This window comes from Pogoniulus pusillus, chromosome 14, assembly GCF_015220805.1.
Source record: "Pogoniulus pusillus isolate bPogPus1 chromosome 14, bPogPus1.pri, whole genome shotgun sequence".
Classification (NCBI taxonomy): Eukaryota; Metazoa; Chordata; class Aves; order Piciformes; family Lybiidae; genus Pogoniulus; species Pogoniulus pusillus.
In genome coordinates this window covers 15,403,469-15,423,754 of record NC_087277.1, presented here as the reverse complement: position 1 = coordinate 15,423,754, position 20,286 = coordinate 15,403,469, and positions in this window count along the sequence as shown.

Sequence of the window (20,286 nt, the reverse complement as noted above, 5' to 3'; positions counted from 1 at the left end):
AATATCAGGCAGAATACAATTGTATGATAATATCTTTACATCTTGCAGAAGAGCATCTGTGAGGGTCTTGACCACATCTCCCGCAGCAGCTGACAGATAGCTGCAACACAGGAAAACTCAGGTGTAACCAAGGGCTTTACAAATTCTTAAGTTAATGCTTAACTGTGCTTAAAAAACTAATTATAGTTAATAATATCTGTAAGGGTTTTGCTTCTTATCACCCCTTTCTTTGCAAACAATGATCCTTTCAATGTCAAAGTCAGTGAACTCTGGTGATGGTAAAGGAGAGAAAAGAGCAGTTGATAACTTAATGTCACAGGTATTTGTAGATGATTTGAAGTAACGAAAAAATGGTTTCATTAAACGCATATAACCTGGGACTGAATGTGTAAAACATCATCTCTGAACACAATTTCAGGCATAGAGGCTAAGGATTTCCTGACTAAATGTATGGATCTATATTTAAGATGGTCATAGGCTATTTTCCTCTTGGGAGTCCATGGAAGCCAGCTCAAAAATGTCAATTAAGTGTGATATGATTAGGTCTATGTTAATATGAGCACCCACAAATCAGATGGAGCTGCATTCTCCTGGTTTATTAGCTCCTCATTAGGCATAGCTGGAACTTCTGATGTTTTCTCAGATTAGATTTTAATGTCAACCTGTGGACTCGTGGGAGACTTATCTCCACAAAATGCTGCCCTAATCTAAGGAATCATTTTTTCCCACAGTCTTAGCCAAGTATAAATACAACCAAACTCACTGATAAATTAAGTCAAGACTCTGATGGGTGAGGCTACATGTTTTGGAAAGACATTGAATAACTTGGGCAAAACACCAGCTTAGCATACAGGGTCACAGCTCACAGGATGTTAGAGGCTGAAAGGGACCTCTGGAGATCTTTGAGTCCAAACCCTCTGCCAGAGGAGGACTATATAGTCTAGTGCAGGCCACACAGGAACACACATACATATTCATGATGTTAAGGACATATGTAGTGAGTCATGCATAAATGATCTATGCCTCCATACTTATCTTTCAAAAGAAAGATGTCCCCATACATATTCTCTAAAAAATAAGCTTAGACATTTAGAATGTCATTCCTGTTGCTTTTCCGAATGTCTGGTATCAGTGATAGACACCCAGTTCTTGATAATATTCTTGCCTTGGCATTTAAACCTGTGTTCCACCAGCAGTCAACTGCAAGAGAGACGGACGATGTATTTTTCCTGAAGTTTGTTTTCAGTCTTGTCAAACTGATGAAAGTGTTTTGGGAAAAAGACTATTCACTTTTATTTGTTGCTTCATTAACTTGCACAAAAGGAACCTGGGCTACTGATCTTGGCTGTGGCATGAAGATGATGTTCAACACTATTGCTTATGAAAAAAATAAAAGGAAAAAAAAAAAGCAAAAAAAATCCCCTTATTTAGCTAAAGAAAATAAGAGAATAAAGCCTTATGTCACTCTGTTGAGCTTTGCTTCATGTACCAATGTGTTTGTGGTTAAATGAAAAAATGTTATGTAGGAAGCCTAAGTTGCTTTACTCCCGAGCATGTCTGTGAGATTTAATGATGGCTCATCCAAAAAAAAAAAAAAAAAAAAAGCTTTCAAAAAGCTGGGGAATAATAAAAAACACTGTGCAAGATATGACTTTTCCTCCTGCACTTTCATTTCCTAGGAAACAGATGCGAGATCAGTTGGCAACCTGGCATCAGTCTGCATGCCTTATTTTAAGGGAGTCTATTGTTCATAAAATGTTATGAATGCAGTTGCTCCACAGATGTGTGGAACTAAATTTGATGTGACATCAGTTTAATGATAACACATGAAAGATTCAAAAGAACTCTGATTCTCTTGCCTCATTATATGCATGATTGCATGCAGAAGAAAACTAGTAAGACACAGAACCTATCCAAACAACTCATTGCTGTTGGCTGCTGATTAAATACACCGTTCACACAAATCTTAATCAAACAAAGAAAAGAAAGTAAGGGAAGGTATCTAACTTTCTCCAACACCATGAGACATTCCTATGCTTAATTTGTTGGTGCTTTTGTTTTCTATATAATTCCAGGTGATTATGATGAATTTTAAAACACTTCATGGGAGGTAAAATACATGGTGGATGAGGCTTTTATGGAACCACACCCTACAGGTTCAAAGACCATTTAGAATCAAAATATTCCTATTAAAGACGTATATGAAGCAGTGTTCCTCAACTGTGTCACAAATTCATTATCCCAACTGGTTGCTGAAAATCATTTCCTGAAAGACCAATGATTTTGATGTCTGGAATCAGTCTACCAATTGCTTGCACATAACTTATATATGTCTTTTTGATCTGCCAGTTGTCCAACTGGTATCAAGACTGTGTGAAATGCAAAGCTATCCATATATTTAGTGGTTATATCTGACTAGATGGCAGCTCTCACATCTGTGCAGACTTAGAAACTGAGTAAGGGCTGAATTGTCTCCCTAGTTTTCTCTGTTGGGTCCACAATAAGATCTCTACCTTCCTACGCCACCAATGTTCAAAAAATATAACTTAGTATTTTTGTTACTTATGCTCACCCCTTCAATGGCAAGCAGCCAATGAATCCCAAAGTTATCAAACCAAATGGAATGAACAAGCAGAGAGATGGGGAATTCACATCATAAACCACATTTTATAAAGAAAGAAGGGCAAACATAAAATGTTTGGGGAAAGACAAAAGTGCAACAAACAACAAACAAAAACCCAACAGTTTAACAAAATCCCCAGACAGCAACAGAATCAAAACACAAACAAAATTAGAGGAAAACTTGCCTTAAGATAGAATAAAATTTGAAAATCAGCCTTTTGTAAATATGAGCTTCAAAGGTCTACAGTAAGTGTTTCTAGGTACACTAGAAATACGTTTGAGCCAACTTGAATGCCATTAGCAAACAGTCTGCAGTAGGCACATCAGAGGAAGAGTTCTGTATCTCACTGATGTTGCAGAGAGGTGCACCTCTCACATACCCTCAAGCATTTGGTTCCACTGGGCATTTTGCTGAATGTGCATGCTCAAGGCTATAGGACTGGTCATGAGCAGACTTCTGGAAATGGACAATGCAGTCAGTTTGGCCTGGAGTGTGATCTTACAGACAATGTACAGAAAGGTTTATGGAATTAGACACTGGATACGTGAGCTGCCTCTTCTTAGAAATGAAAGTCAGAGGGTCTTCCGTCAACCTAGGGTGGTCTCTGCTGACCTCATTAGCACTGCATATCATTAGAGACACATATTGTCTGCCCCAGTATGCCTTGCCATGGTCTAGCCTTGAGCTCTGTGGTAAAGGGTTGGACTTGATGATCTGTGAGGTCTCTTCCAGCCCTGATGATACTATGATACTATGATACCTTAGAAGCAGCCAGGGAGTGACTAAACCAGTTCAAGGAGTGAGAACACCTTGAATTAATCCAATCTATTCTCCTTTGTAGAGTGAATATTGCTAAGGATGTAGTTTCATCATGCATAACTTAGTAGCTGGATCATTTTCCTTTTAATTGTGAATCACCTATGAATTGCCAGTCTTGCAGATATCTTAATCTGGGGCATACAAATAATTACACAACTCTTAGATTTGCACTCACTTGAGACTATTTCCAGCAAACCAACTGATGTGTGCTAATTAGCAAATAACTCTTTTCTTTATGAGCTTTTCAATTTTTCCTCCTTTTCTTAAGATCAGGTTAACTGGTGCTAACTCTTCCAGCTATCTCAAGTCACACAGGATGTGATTGTGTAGCACAAGACCAGTGCTTATATAATCTGGGGCCTTTTAATGAGACAGTATTTCCCTTCCTTCACACAGCTCAGAAGCAAAGTGAGCTACTCTGCCAACCCAAGCACTTTGTGATCAAGGCCTGTGGCGTCAGACTCCTCACTAACAATTCAGCTAAACTGCTGGGCTGACCTAGTGGTTCCCTGGAGTTTTGCTTTATCTCAGAGATGGAATAAATTTGGAACTGTACCATTAAAATGTCTGCTGCAACAGCCTGCACCAGAGCTAAGATACTGTGATTGTATATACCCTGAAGATGAAGGAGAAATTAAAGAAGATATAAGGCATTAATGCTGCACATTGGTCTGCACAACCAATAAGGTTCATTGGTTCATTTTTATTTTTCTTGAACAGTATACATTCAGTTTCTGTAATTTCTCCACAGTCCAAGAGTCTGAAATAGGAAACAAGGGTTCAAAAGATAAACTTTCACCTGACTTTTTTTGCCAACAAACTAAGTGAAAGGTGAAAACTTCCAAAGAGATGCCCTTGGTCTTCTTATGTTTTGCCTAACCATTTTAATTCTGAGTTCTGCAAACTGGCAGCCCTGTAGTGAGGCATCTCTCTTCTCAACCGTTTCACTGCGCTCCTCAGAACTGTGTGGTTCTCTAAGTTACCTCACATACTCTTCTCACCACTGAAAAGCTGAATGTCCCAGCAATCAGCTGCACAGATAGGTCCCTTTTATGAATGGAGAAGTCATCAAATCGTCTCTGTGACATATCTTCAATTTTCATTCCAACACCTGATAGTAGAAACCGCCTATCATGTTTTGCTGAGGCCATACTGGGGCATTTTGGAATGTAATGGTGTTCATCAGGAATCTGTGTGATTTCTGATGTTATCCTCACTAAACAACAGTCCTGGCATCTGTGCTGTACGTACCTATGTGCAGCCATGCTTCATTAATTGCTTTGTACGGCTTCAAGCTATTTTATGTCTCCACTCTGAGACTCCTCACTGTTGCCCTGGTTCTGTAGTCAGCACATTTTGTTTCCTGCTTTCACATCTTTCAAGCAATTCAGAAAGCACTTTTCAGAGCTATGACACATTTTATATCATATTGTAAGTCAGGTCTGTGTCTTGGCTTCCAGGGATTCTCTCTTGATTACTGCCTGACTAATACAATTTCTGCAGCCTAAAGACAGCTCTACAGCAGCCATTTAGGCTCTCTTTCTGTTGGTATTAGTCAGTTTGTTCATGTCAATACAGTAAAATAAAAGTTCTCCAAGTTCACATCCTTTGTTTGTACACAATTGGAAGTTACATCAGCGCCTTTAAGAGCCATGATTTACTCTACCAGCACATCCAAATGCTTTCTCAGAGCTATCCTACTCACATCTTCACTGACTGGTTTTAGCACTACCAGAGAGCATGAAATTTCTTGCATGTCTTTGTATGAAGGTGGCACTCATGGACTAAGTATATATGCCAACAACTCTTGTGTTGTGACCAGCCTGGTTAGATCAACAACTGGAATGTACATATCCAAGTTCTCATTTATATGTTGCTGCAATTCTCTGGAATACTGATAAGCCATTCCTAATGCAAGAGGCAGTTGGGATTTTCAGAGGATACAAATTTCAGCAGAACATTTGTGACAGCATAATCTGCAAATTAGAGATTATTTCAATCACTGGTTTCCAAAACATCATTCAACAGGAGGTCTAAAATTGCTTTATGGTCTAAACCAATAAATATTACTTTTAGGTACTTTCTAATATATGAATTGAACTCATTAAAAAACTTTTTCATGCAGAGGGCAAGAAGTTGTATTTTTTTTTCTACACAAAAGAAAGATTTTTAACCTGGTTTGATGTACAGTTCAATATCTCAATAGCCATTGACTTCAGCAGCGAGATTAGACTACAGATGCAGCAGTGTTAAGAAAATAGATTATGAAGATGAGTGGTGGCGGGTTAAATCTGGTTGATGGCCAAATGCTCAACTAGCTGCCTGCTCACACCCTGTCCTTAAGTGTCCAGTTCCCCTGTAGTGAGTGGGGATATCTCCAGATAGATCAGACTGCCCAGGTTCACATCAAATCTGATCTTGAATGTCTCCAGGGATGAAGCCTGAACCACATTCCTGGGATGGTATTACACAATTTTCTCTGTTAACTGGTTTACCTCTAAATCACTTAACATTTCTCTTATTTTTCAAAGCTTCTCTTCAGCAGTTTAGCAGTTTAGTCTTTAGCATGTCTAAACAACCAAATCCTACTACTGGCTAGTTCATATGCACATAACTGAAAACAGGGAAGGGAAAATTAATGGCTTAGAATAATTTTGCACATAGTGAAAAAAATGTCATTTGACAGATTTCTGAATTTAGTTTAAATGCAATGAATAATTCTGAATAAATAGAAAATATGGTATTTTTGGAAATGCTGGAAACAATCTAATTAGAAATTTTGGAAGGATATTGACATTTCTTAAATAGACACTTGCTGTAGAAATCCAACTGCATTCCCAAAATAGTGGATGCCAGTATATCTCCATTTATGCCTAGTGATTAGTCTGTTTAGCCAACATATGAGATCAAAAGGCAGAAAGTCAGTAATAGAAAAAAATGACTCTGTATCCTGGCCAACAGTACACCCAAAGGGCATATTTGTGTTGCAGTACTTGATCTAGTGAATATTTAATATAGTCAAATATCAAATAAAGTTAGAAGGAGATTCGGAGAATACTACATAAGATTGCAGCACACTGTGGGGAATTGGTTAATGTGGGTTCAAAGTCTTTCAGAAATAAGCAAGATTGAACATGAATCTGTCAGTGCTGTGGGGTTTGTTTTTCTTTTTTGAAGCACCTATCCTAGGTAATTATGTTGATTGCCATTTTTTTTTTAAATAATAAAGTATTTTTTGTAGTATTGGAACAACTTTAGAAATGCATTTTCAAAGTACTTTTGTTCATCCCAGAACACACAACTTACCATTTCCCTCTCTGAGTAGTGATATAAAGGACACAAATGCAGATAATGTGGTGATCTGCAACACTAACATTTTGGTGCATATTAAAAAGAAAGGAAAAGACCTTAGTTGTTGTCTCTTGAGGTATGTGTTCCAGTTTTAGTCCTAAATAACAAAAGAGTGTCTCCCTCTAATGGAGAGTATCTCTCCTTAGTAGTGCCGAGTCCCCATCATTTTGTTACAGCCTCATTGCCATACAAGAAAACTTCTTTCTAATGAAGGAAAAGATACTGAATAATGTGTTGGGGGAGGTATAGGCCGGATGTTAGGAGGAAGTTCTCCACGGAGAGAGTGATTTGCCATTGGAATGGGCTGCCCAGGGAGGTGGTGGAGTCGCCCTCTCAGGAAGTGTTCAAGAAAAGCCTGGATGAGGCCCTTAGTGCCATGGTCTAGTTGACTGGCTAGGGCTGGGGGACAGTTTGGACTGGATGATCTTGGAGGTCTCTTCCAACCTGGTTGATTCTATGATACAGAAGGGATTCTTTTGAAAAACAGAGAAGTAACATACTAAGTAAATTTTAAAAAGGTAAAAAAACTTACCTAAGAGAAAACCAAAGTTCAGAAGATCAGTCTATAAAGGTAGAAATATAAATATGTAATTCTGTACTGAGAAATATAAATATAAAAACATGTAGGAAGAAAATGCATTTTCACACATGTCCTATAGATTTTGCTTTATTATCTCAGCCTTTTGTCCTGTAAGTTAGAAATCCATTTCTCTCAAGATACCGTTCCTTAAGAACCAGTTGTTTAGAAATTTCAATAGATGTTGGAATTCTCAGCTTTTGACTCATGTATTATTTTCTTTTGTGCCTTGCGTGCTATCACTGTTGAAACCATGGGTTGCATTGATCCATTTTTCAAAGCTTATACTTGTTAGCATTGAAACAAAGCATAAAGATAATAATATAATACAATAAAATGAAATAAAATGAAATAACATTCAATTAAATGACCAAATTATGATAGATTCCAAATGTGGTCCATGTCTTTTTGTGTTGTCTATAGCATAGTATAAAATCTCCTTTATTGATAAATGCCAACAGGTGACTGAGACCACTCAGCAGTACAAGTTTAAACGCCTTATTGCACACTATTGATAGTTATCTGTCCACTCATTAAAAATAGCTTCAAAAGTTATGATGCCATAATTAAAAAAACAACTACTTTAATCTACAGCACTTTCAAAGTATTGCAGACAAACAAACAACAGTGACAAACCATGATACAGGAAAACAAAGGTGAGTATCTATCTCAAATGCTATTCAAGTAAACTTTTGAATAAAGGATACACATTCAATTAAATTTGGCACTTTAAAGCATCAGTAGGTGTCTGACTATCACTGTTCCTATCTCAACATGGGTCTCCTGCATAAATCAGTCAGAATGGATATTGACCTCCACAGTACTTTATCAGTAATTTTTATGGATATTTTTAAACTTAAGTGATTGATGAGTTAGTTCTCAGAGTTGGAGTCAGAAACATGACTGATTTCTTTGTTGAGTTATTATACAGAAGTCAACAAAATTACATAATGAACATGTAATCAGGGCAGTGACCCACTGAAGTGGGAATTGGGGAATTAAAAAAGTGTCTTTATGAGGAGAGGCTGAGGGAGCTGGGGTTGTTTAACCCAGAGAAGAGGAGTCTCAGGGGTGACCTCATTGCTGTCTACAACTACCTGAAGGGAGGCTGTAGCCACGTGGGGGTTGGTCTCTTCTCCCAGGCAACCAGCAATAGAACAAGGGGACACAGTCTCAAGTTGTGCTGGGGGAGGTACAGGCTGGATGTTAGGAGGAAGTTGTTGGCAGAGAGAGTGATTGGCATTGGAATGGGCTGCCCAGGGAGGTGGTGGAGTCGCTGTCCCTGGAGGTGTTCAAGAAAAGACTGGAAGGGGCACTTAGTGCCATGGTCTCATTGACTGAATAGGGCTGGGTGATAGGTTGGACTGGATGGTCTTGGAGGTCTCTTCCAACCTGGTTGATTCTATGATTCTAATGTACTAAGTAAAACTGTGATAAATATTCTTGTTTGTTCGTTTGTTTTGAGTCAGTATTTCCAGCATGGAGATACTAGACTTGATGGAGCAATATCTCTTTAAGTCCAAGTCATTTCAGAAATGTGCTTCCATACTCAAACTATTTAGAAAAAAAACCCAAAACATCAGAGTTATTTCATATTCAGTATAAATCCTTCCCTGAAGGCCTGCAGTGAGCTCACAATTATAATTGTAGATTTCCAAATGGAAAGTTTTGCATGCTAAAATATACTTTGTATCTAGAGAGAGAGATCAGGAAGTCAAAATGTAATTGTTTTATATCATAAGAGGCACAAGATGAAAATACCAAACAGCAGCCACAACAAAATACTCCGTATTAGGAAAGCTCAAGACCAAAGAAAGAAAACAAACCAACCTGCATAAATGTAGCTGGCTCCTAAAAATGTACTTTGCTTTAAAATGTAAATGAAATGTGCTTCGTTTCACTGTTCAATACTGCTGTGTAAATTTGCATATTATCTCCTTCTTTCTTTTCAGTATCCTCCACCAACAGCTGTGACTTGTCAAAACTTGCCAGCACAAGGGAAAAAGAAAATGAAGGGGCATATTGGAAACTGTGTCAGCTTATCTATTGCTTTCAGTAAAATGTAATTGCTGAAGATGTCATTAAGAGGTGTCTAAAAAAAATGTGTTAAGGCTGCTTAAATTGTTGGTTTTCTTGGTTTTAGTTTGTTTGTTTGGTTTTTAATAGCACTTGTGTGATACCTAGGAAGAGCACAAGAGAACAGAACATCTTGTGTGCTCTTCTCACAAGCTACATCCCTGTGATAAAAGGATTCTGAAACTGATATCTTTGCAATGGTGTTGACAGGATCTTTCATAATGAGTGTTGTGCAGTGCCCTTTTTAATTCTTCTTGTGCTCTGAACATCAGCTTTGTTCCATTCCAATGCTCACTTTCACTCTTGAGGTGTCATAGAGTGTGCAACAGAGTCCAAGGTTTCTTACCATGCAGCAAGGGAAAGGAAGTCTGTATACGCAAGAAAACCCTCATAAGGTGAACCTTCAAGCATTTCCCTGTGCACCAGTGAGAGGGATCAGTCCAATGTCATTGCAGTTGAGGGCATACTACAGAAGCCACATCTGCCTGAAGACGTGGTGTATCTGAGAAGATGGGCTGAATTCTAAACCTTGACTTGTTAATAAAGCTTTGATGCTTTGGTGGTCATAGAGCAATGCACCATCTGCTGCCCACAGTGCTTTATCCATGTCTTTTGTGAGGGTCAGACTAAGATTTAGAGATTGCCATATTAATGTCAGCTCTAGAGGACTTCTGTTTCTCACAGATTCTTTCTCTGTTCCCATATGTAAGTCCCTACTCATATCTTGTAGTGTTGGGATTTTGATGCACTACTATCTTGTAGTGTTGCAGCAGGGGTAATAGGTGAGACACTCTAAGAGCTTACATAGTTCATGAGCAGCCTACGCAGAGATGGAAGCATGTGCTTTTATTGCTGCAGCTTTGCATTTCAAATGAAAAGGGTCCTTAACATCTGTCAGGACTCAGATACAGGTGGGAATACTCTAGTGGCAGAAACCGAGTGATGTTTTGAAGGGAAGGGACAAGGAATGATTCAAGGTGTGGTGGAAATCTTTCACCCTGTAGATGACAACTCAAGTTGAAGGTAGGATATCAGCCATTAGGAATGAAGTCTCTGGGCTGCCATGGGGTGATTTATAAAAGGTGGAGTTATCAGATTGCAGTCCGGAAACAGACTGAGATACCCTAAATTATCTGTACTTTTCTGATGGGTGGATCAGGATTCTGGCTGCCCTCATTAAGTTTCTATAATTATCATTTTATTGATAAAGTGCTTGCCCTCAGTGAGGCTTGTGGGATGCTGCACAATTAAAATAACAGATCATGTGACCATAAGATAATATACTATCAGTTAGAACAAAACTTGTCTTACAGAATTAAAAAAATAGGTTAGTACATGATATTCTTCCCTTCTAATACTGAAGAGAGAGTGTTCTGGTAGTGAAAACCTCATCCATTCAACTGAGATTTTTTTAAAAACTAGTTTATTTCTCATTGGAAGTGCTGACAATTAGTTACCAACTAACCTCAGTATTAATGCCTGTCTCTCCTCTCCGTCTTCGTGGCTTTGTAACTGTAATGGAGGGGCAATGAATTGATTGTGAGATGGTGCTTTCAAAATTAATATTGTTTATTAATAATAATCATGGAAACATTACACAAATAATAACATAGGATCTAGAACAAATAACTAGCAAAAGTATAAACACTAATTGACCTGGAAGAGAAGGTTCTTGCAGTCAATATACCGCTTGCAGTTAATTATGCTGCTTGTCCACTAGGTGGACTGAAGGAGCTCCTTTCTGCTTATGGCAGAAGGCAATTGGTGAATTACTACTCAAAAAATTATCTCCCAACTCGTGGGGCTAGCTACATCTAAAGACAGTACTCAAATGCTTCCAGAGGGTTCTGTTGGTGTCTTGTCAGCTGCTGAGACTTCTGATTCTTCCCAGGCTTTACAGGATACTGGGGAAAGGAGGCAGACTATCTCTGATCAGGTTCTGCGTCTTGGCAGGAGACTTTCACGTGTGGGCAGGATGTCTTGCGATGTGCAATCTCTCCACAATGTCACACTGGCTATGCAGGCCGACTGCATGCAGGCATCTGGAGCTAGTCCCTGGTAAACTCAAGGCAGTGTAGTTTCCAGGCAAACAAACTCAAAGTATCAGAGTTTATTACCTTGTTGCATAGTTACCTTATAGCTTAGCATAGCAAAATGCTGCAGAAGGCAGGAAGGCAGTGAGGCATAAGCAGAGTGCAATGGTGGCAGCAGATATGCAAGCACAAATACAATGGCAGAGCATGTTGTGTTACCTGCTCATCTTTTTTATCAATGTAGCCCAAGACTAATGGGCTTTTAGACACAGAATAACCAATCAGAATGGCAATTAGTCAAGCTTCACCATATTAGGTGAAGCCATGGACTTGCTTTTACCTTTTTAGGGCAGAATTTAGGCCTTGCATAAGGCAGACACATTCTTACATAACCACATGCACACATATATATATGCACACAAACCCACATATGGATTGTCTTTGTATGTGTGCTTATGATAGTTTTATGGTTATGATTTACACCTAAATATATTTATATTGATATCTGTCGAAGTTGCCTTTTTGATTTTTGTTTGCTTTCTCTAAATGAAATCCTGTGATTTAAGGTCAATGTCCAGATCTTGTATCTCAGTCCTTACACCAGAGATGTCTAATGATTCACAAAGGAAATTTTTGGGAAGCTTTTTTTAGGCTGGAATCATTATACTGTCTGGTACTTGTAGCCAGAAAGGAAGGATGATATGTAGTGGAGACACCAGATGGCAAAGGCAGTTACAGTGGGAAGAGGCTTGGTGTTTTGCCACTGTGTGGACAGCATTAGAAAGCACAGCAAGCCAGTAAGGTAATGATGTGGAAAAAAAATACAAGGTTACAGGTAAAATTTAAACAGAAGGGTGATATTTCTACAGAACAGAAGGCAAGAAATTATTCCAGAAAAAAAGAAGAAATTGCAAATGAAAAGCTGACTCTTAAATTTGTGGGGTTTTTTTTTGTTTTGCTTTCTTTTGTTTTTAATCCAAGTCCATGTGTAAAATAGTCATGGGCAATGGAGCTCTGTAACTAGTGGAGTGCACTGCTAAGTGTAATGGACCCCCAGAAAACATGTCAACAAGTAAAGGGAAATGATGAAGAGAATGAAGGATGAAGAATGAGAATAGAACATAAAAACCCAAAGATCAGAATCAGAATAAAACCCACAGGCAGCTCTGAGGTCCCTAATTTTCATGGAACAAAATCCTGTGGGCCGTGGGCCTTGCAGGTATTTTCTTCAGAGGGAGAAAGCTCTCTTCATTAATTTAAATATTCAAGTGCTGGTTGTTTTGGGGGGTTTCTTTTGTTTGTTTGGCTTTGTGTGTCTCATTTTTGGTTGGTTTTTGGTTTTGTTGTTTTGGGATTGTTTACTTCTAGAGAACAATGGAGGTCACAAAGGTGAATGATCATGATTTTGAGAGAGAAGAACATGTCCCCGATCATATAACTTATTATTTCATAAAATAACTGACAGAACTGATAGAGGAAATTAGCACAAAACATTACTCCTCAATTATTTATTATTTTAATTATTAAAAGAAAAAAATTAATTATTACAAAGCTTGACCTGAATGAGGCTCTATGCATATATAGATCAAAAAGGTGTCCCTTTAGAAAGAAATGTGTGCAATTACATATCAAAAGAAAGAGAAGGGTAGCAAAAGGGTAGCTGCAAGAAATTATGACTTCTGTTTAGATCAAATCAAGGGTAGCTGAAACAAATGATGACTTCTGTTTAGATCAAATCAACGTGATAGCACGTAGTGACAGGTAGCAGCAGGTCAAGTACAGTGAAGAATTCTGTGAACAAGGCATGACTAGCAATGGAAAGCTAAGATCTAGTGGGTGAACTTTGACAGATTGATAAAAAAGAGTTGGAAAACTTTAGATGATACTGATTTTTTACTGAGAAAGAACAATTTAAGGAGTTTGGTGGAAAGCAAGTTCTGTAGATCCCTGTGAGAAGTTTCTCAGACACCACAGAAATATCAATTTATTTTATTTTAAGCAAAGCATAGGATAGCTGTAGTAGATATTAATGGAACAAAATAATCTTAATTTTGTGCTTTTTGTATACAGAAAGGTATATGAGGTAGATATATCAGAAATAAATGGGTTAGGCGAGGTCAGGAAAAAATGCTAATCAACACAGTCCACTTTCAGTAATTTATAATGCTGACTCTACAGTCGGTGGTTGATGTGGTTCTCAGGGCTACACTCAAATCTTTTCAGACTTTGTTATCTACAGAGGAGTTGGCAATCAGTCTCCAGTTCTGTGACTCAATCTCCAAAGACTCATTTGAGTATCACACAGAGGGGTCCTTACTTGAAGCTTCCCATTGTGCCTGCACTGAAGCTGCAAACCCTTAGCTTTGTTTACATGGTACTGAGGCTGTAATTTCTTCTTGGAATTGCAAATTTCCTGGTTATGGGAATCAGAAAGTGAGAACCATCTCTCTGGTGGGCAAACCTTAACACATCAACAGAGTGGAAGAAAATGTCGCTGCTGGCACATTGGAGAAATGCCAAAGTAAACTACTGGTGGGTAAGTTGAAAATTTTGCTCTGTAAACATTTGGCATGGGACTTCATCAGCCAGAATCAGCAAATATCAGAATCAATAAATGCCCTGCTATCCATCACAGTTTCTAAGCATGATTTATTTATCATAATAGATGTTTTTTAATGAAGAATGTAATCAGAACTTTTTTATTGCAGAATGAGTAGGTATTTCTCCCCTCTCACATAGCTTATTGTTTCAAGTCATAAATACCTGACCTAATTATTTTATTTTTTTAGTTCCCCTCTGGCTGATGTTGGTAAAAAGTAGGTCATGTTCAAATGAAATTGCTCTGCCTGACATTTCTACCAATACAGAGAAGGTACTTGAAGCTTTCACATTTCTGAGTCCCTTGCTGCTCTTGGTATCTACTCACTCCTAGTAGATACTACCTTTTTCTAAAGTATCTTTTAAATGATCAAACATTTATTTTTCATTTTATTCAACAATTCTATTTATTTAATTAGTTAATTAGCTGAGTTCCTGTCATGGAATACCTAAGCACTGTACAACAGAACTAACCCAAAGAATAAGACTTCAAAACAGCAAATCTAGAATTATCTCATATTTGTTTTCACTTTTTTTTTCATTAAACTTCTTTATAAATAATGTTATTTTCCAGGATTTTTGTTGCTGAAGAAAAATCATTACTTTGGTCATTAAAAAGTATCTTACTAAGAAGTGGCTTTATTGCCTAGTAGGAACTCATGGGAGGAAGGGAAATTCATCTGGAAATAACAAATAGTGGAAGGTCCCCAAACTAAAAAAAGTGAATTCCTTTGTTTCCCTGGAGTCAGTAGTATCTTACTGCTGCAAGGCATGAAGGAATCTAGAGTCTCCAAGAAGCTTTTTTTTAGATGAACACTGTAGTTGAGCCGCACAGTTAAAGAAGCCCTTCCACCACCTTCTTCTTAGTAAATATAAATGGCATGTAAGGCACTGTTTGACAGGTCACTCTTCCACAGACGAAGTCCTGCATAGCAGGACTGTTAGATAACATACTCCAACCTGGTCCGAGAGTGGGCAAATAGCCAGATTGCCATCCATTATAGCAAGACACAAGTCTCACTACTGCTGGGTCAAAGATTCAGGTGTTTGTCAAATAGCACTATAAATCATCTGCCATGGGAGTTCTTGTAAGCATAGGAGCTAGATTTTAAACAGAGCCTGTGAAATTGGTTAGCATAACTGCTTCAGGACCAGATTCAGACACTCAGCTGTCACAAGCTCCTGTGACAGTCACAGATAAAAATAGGCACATAGAATGATTGTGACCATGGAATATTAATTTCACTCACTGCTAATTCTAGGCAAGAGCTTAAGTATCAGCTTTGTTATCACTGTGGTAGGGGTAAAATCCTGCATCCCCATCGGAACTCAACCTAAGAGAAATACTGCTCTGAACAAAGGAGGCTGGTGTCTCCTAGCCATGTATATGGATTCGTTAGCAAAATTCAGGTCACTGATACTGTATCAGATAATAAAAGAAAAAAAGAAAACAGAAGGAAAAAGAAAGTCTAATGTTGGCTACGTATCTTGCTGCTTCTTTTGCTTTATTTTGGTTTTGAGATGATTATCTGAAACACATTCCCTTTAACATCTGCTGCCTGCCTGTAAATGATGAAGTACGTTTCAGACACAATTTCTGCAGGTAACCAGCTGTGATACCCTGCAGTGATTCATAATGCTAAAGTGCTTATGGAGATTTTTGAATTTACATGTTTATGAAGTTTACAGTGTGACATAAGAGGAAATAATTTAATTGATGTTGTTTATTTTGCTGCAGTCACAGGTCTGAGGTGCTCAGTACACTAAATTAAGTTAGTGTATACATCTCACTATATGGTTACAAACCTCTACTCAACAGGACCTATCTTATGGAGAGCCAAATGTGTGAGATGAGGAACAAATGAAAATTTTGTACTCTGAAAGCCATTCACAATGGTTCTATAATGTAATTTAGCCTAAGAAGTTAAACTGTTCAAAAATAAAAAAGTAATTAGGCAGGGAATTGCTGTCTCTCATTGTCACAGAATAAGTATCCTTCTGGAAGTCAAACATGGACTGAAAAAGAGTCTTGTTGCGTGGCAAAGAAGCAGGTGCACTAGAGAAGATCCCAATGAAAACTGGATTTTAGTGTAATTCAGCAACTACTCATCCTGCCTGTCATGAGAAAAGCACAGAGAGGAGGCATCTGTTTCTACCTGTGCAACACTAATTAATGTGAAGGACTAAAGTTTGGCACAAACAACATGGAACAGGTTCAATACTGTTACAGAAGCTGGGCTTGGCCCTGGGCTTTCGGTTGGCTTTCACAGCAATCAATGCTCAGTGTGTGACAATAACTCAAGAGTACTTCAAAGCACCATCCTTTCTATGCTCCTCTGGTGAAAATTGGAGGCTGGAAGCAAATTGGGAGCTATAAAGAGAACTGAATTGTACTTTTTCCTCCCTCTTTCTTGAGCCCTTCAATCTCCTCAAAAGGTGACCTAATTTTGCCAAAGGTTCCTTGGTAACCTTCTGTACTGTATAGGCCTGGCTCAATGTCATGAATGAGAAGAGATTGCTTGGGGATTTGCAACACAGCATGAGGGAGGGCTATGGTAGATACCATAGCAGTGTGATGACCTGAACTGTACCCCTCTGGAGCCTTTTCATTTTTTTCCTCCTGCAATATGGGGTCCTTCATCCCAAGCTCCAGCTTGGGTTCCATGTATTTCATTAGGTTGTTAAATATTCAAACATCTTGTATGCACAACAGATCTCCAGAATCTGTCATGGCTGTTTGCAGGAGGTTAGAAAATGAAAGAAGCTGCTTTCCTGGAAGGCAATAACTATTGAAGAGATGATCTAGTCCAGTTGTTTCATTCCTTCATTTACTTTGATTCCAGGTGCTGCCTTGCTGCTCTGAGCACACGAGTTCTGTGCTTGTAGAAAGAGCAGTGCAGTAGATACATCTGTAGGCAACCATCTGTTTTATTCCTAGTTAATGCTAGTGGCTTGCCATACAAAGGTTACTTTGTTTTAAAAGAAAAGACAGAAAGACAGTAAGAATGAAGAAGGAAGGAAGGAAGGAAGGAAGGAAGGAAGGAAGGAAGGAAGGAAGGAAGGAAGGAAGGAAGGAAGGAAGGAAGGAAGGAAGGAAGGGAAAGAGAGAAAGGAAAAAAAGGGGAAAAAACCCTAAAATCACTAAGTTTTGTTAACTGATCCCACAGGCAACCACTACAGCTTGGCTTTCATTTGTATGTTAGTACATCTTGCTTTACAGAACAGGTTGGCTTCATTCAGGTGCTTTTGTGAACAATCCCTGCCCTGTGCAAGGTAAATGTTAAAGAATGATTTGTGAGATGTTGCCTAAAGGACAAAACTGGGCTCAGAACATGCTAACAATCAATGTATTGATGTTGTTTATTGTGCGGTAGCAACTTATCCCTCGTTTAAGCAGAAAACGTTTGGATGCAGCTCTAAACAACAAATCTGACTACAATGTCAGGGTTTTGCTTGTAGTAGAAGAGTAGAATCCACTTTTTCCTAGTGGCAGACAATTTCAGAGAGAGATTTGGGCTACACAATCACATCCACTTGCTATTCTTGTTCTTGGACTCCTTACCATTCCTGTGGCTAGCAAATTTGCAAACGAAACAGTAGAAGGAATTTAAAACAAACAAACAAACAAAAACAAACAAAGGGGGATAGAGATCTGCTGGAGAAGGTCCAGGGGAGGGCTACAAGGATGATTTGGGGACTGGAGCACTGCCTTATGAGGAGAGGATGAGCGACCTGGGGAATTTTAGTTTGGTGAAGAGAAGACTGAGAGGGGATTTAATAAATGTCTGAAAACATCTGAGGGCTGGGTGTCAGGAGCTGGAGGACAGGCTCTGCTCACTTGCTCTCTGGGATAGGACAAGGAGCAATGGATGTAAGCTGCAGCACAGGAGGTTCCACCTCAACACAAGGGAGAACTTCTTTGCTGTAAGGGATACAGACCACTGGAACAGGCTCCCCAGGGAAGCTGTGGAGTCTCCTCTGGAGACTTTCAAGGCCTGTCTGGATGCGTTCCTCTATGACTTGACCTAGATTATATGGTCCTGCTCTGGCAGAGGGATCGGACTTGATGATCTCTTTGGGTCCCTTCCAACCCCTGACATCCTATGATCCTGTGATTCCTCAAACATACCAAAAACAAAGATGGAAAAACAAATATAAAAATAGCATTTGTGTAAAAAATAACAAAAAAAAATCAAGAAAAAAAAATCAAAGTGTCCTTAAAAGAAAAAAAAAAACAAACCCAAAAACCCTTTCAAGCCTTCAATATTTTCTAAATTAGGGGAAAAAATATAACTATTTTACCTAGATTAGCAGAATTTTGCTGCAGTGAACTTCAATTTAACTATTTTACCTTTTTGTCCCAAACGACACTGGCTTGTTCCTATTCTAGTTTAATAAATGTTACTTCAAATACATTGATAGCAGCTTTTAAAATAATTCCAAATGATTGTGCACCCTTTATAGCATTTGCTTAAGTGAAAATTGTGTAGAATTTAACAGAACATTTCAACCATTCTGTAGTTTGTTGTTTGCTTGAAACAATCATCTGTCATTTAATAGAGAATTAAATCCCCACTATTGAATTCCATAGGATGACTGCAACATCCTACAGAGAACAAAGTTCTTCTCTATTAGATGTCTTAGATGTTTAGAGTAATTTCTAGAGAAGCTAATTGATTAAGTTGCAATTAAATTCTCAAGTACTTTCCCATCAGAGTACAATTAACTCAAGCCAGATTCTTCACTCCCTAGCATCTTGTGCAGAGAGAGTGAAAAATGCTTATTACACGATATCATTATATACATATTTTCTATTTATTTCCCATTAATGCAGACACCACAAAGTGCTCTCTCCTCATTTCTCTCTTCTTAAAACTCTTCATTTTCAGACTCTGTAATAGCTTCTCATGCATGACATTCTGTAATCCCTTTATCATTTCAGTTGTGCTTCACTAAGTTTCTTCAATAGCTTATCAATGTCCTTTGTATATGTCAGAGGCTGAACAGTGCTCTCTACTTCATTGCTACCTAAGCTAAGGAAGGAAATGCTGGAGAGAAGGCTTCACATCACACTCAAGTAACTCCTGTTAAGCCATTTTGTTGGCATGCTCAAAGAAAGATACCATCAACTGGTACTTTCACTGTATTAGTCTGTATAAGAAAGCCCACGGCCATCAGTAATAAGTGAGAGACCTGCTGAAGTAGAATGATTAATCACTGAGCTGCACCTCTGGACAAAGACAACTTTCTATCGGATCATCTACTTGGAGGGCGTGGCAGGGAAGGGAAGCAGATTTTCAGGCACTCATGTATTATTTTAGTCCTACCAAATTTGTGAGCCCATGCAGGTGAATGTCAGCAGCAGATTCAGCTCAACCCATGGCAATATCTATTGAGTAACTAAAGACCTCTAAAATCATAACATTTGTCCTTCCATCTGAGTTGTAGTCAGCTGGTCAGTAAGTTGTTGAATGGTATTGGTAATGAATATGCTTTTTGCATAGTGTCTTCCTGAAGCAAAATCCCAGCTATGGAAGAGCACTCTCAAATCTGACGTTTATGTCTGTTTCACAAGATTCCTCCCTTAGAATACTTTTAAAACAGTTACTGAAATCTCAAGAGAAAGTGGGATGCATTAACAAGTTTTAGATGCTTGCAGCCTACAAACAGGCATTCAAGATCTGTCTAAACTGAAATACACACATACACACACACAATCAGTAACCTCTGAAATTTGTGACACTGGGTGAAGAATCATTCTCAGGCTCAAAGCACAATGAAAAGAAGGATTTTTAATGTCTAGACCTGGTAAACCAGATTGATACATAAGAAGTCAAACAACAACACAAAAAAACCCAAACAACTAAATCACCCCAAACAAGGAAAATCAAACACTCAAACAAAACCAAAGTATCTATTGAAAGAAGCCTGATTAGGCTTCTGCATTACATAGATCTCTAACATAAGACCAATGAACTCAAGATGGAAGAAAAATAGCAAGGGAGGCAAGGGATGCATAAACAAGTGTATTTACACTGAGACATAGATGGATTAAGTATAGAGAATACAGCAGTTTGATAGAACTGTGGGTGAAAAAGAAATTTAGAGAGAGGATTTTTCTGTTTCCTATTTTCCTTCCACCTTGGAGAAGCAGCTCTGCAAGTGCACATTGAATTACTACACCTGTTTATTTAATCTTGCATGTTGCA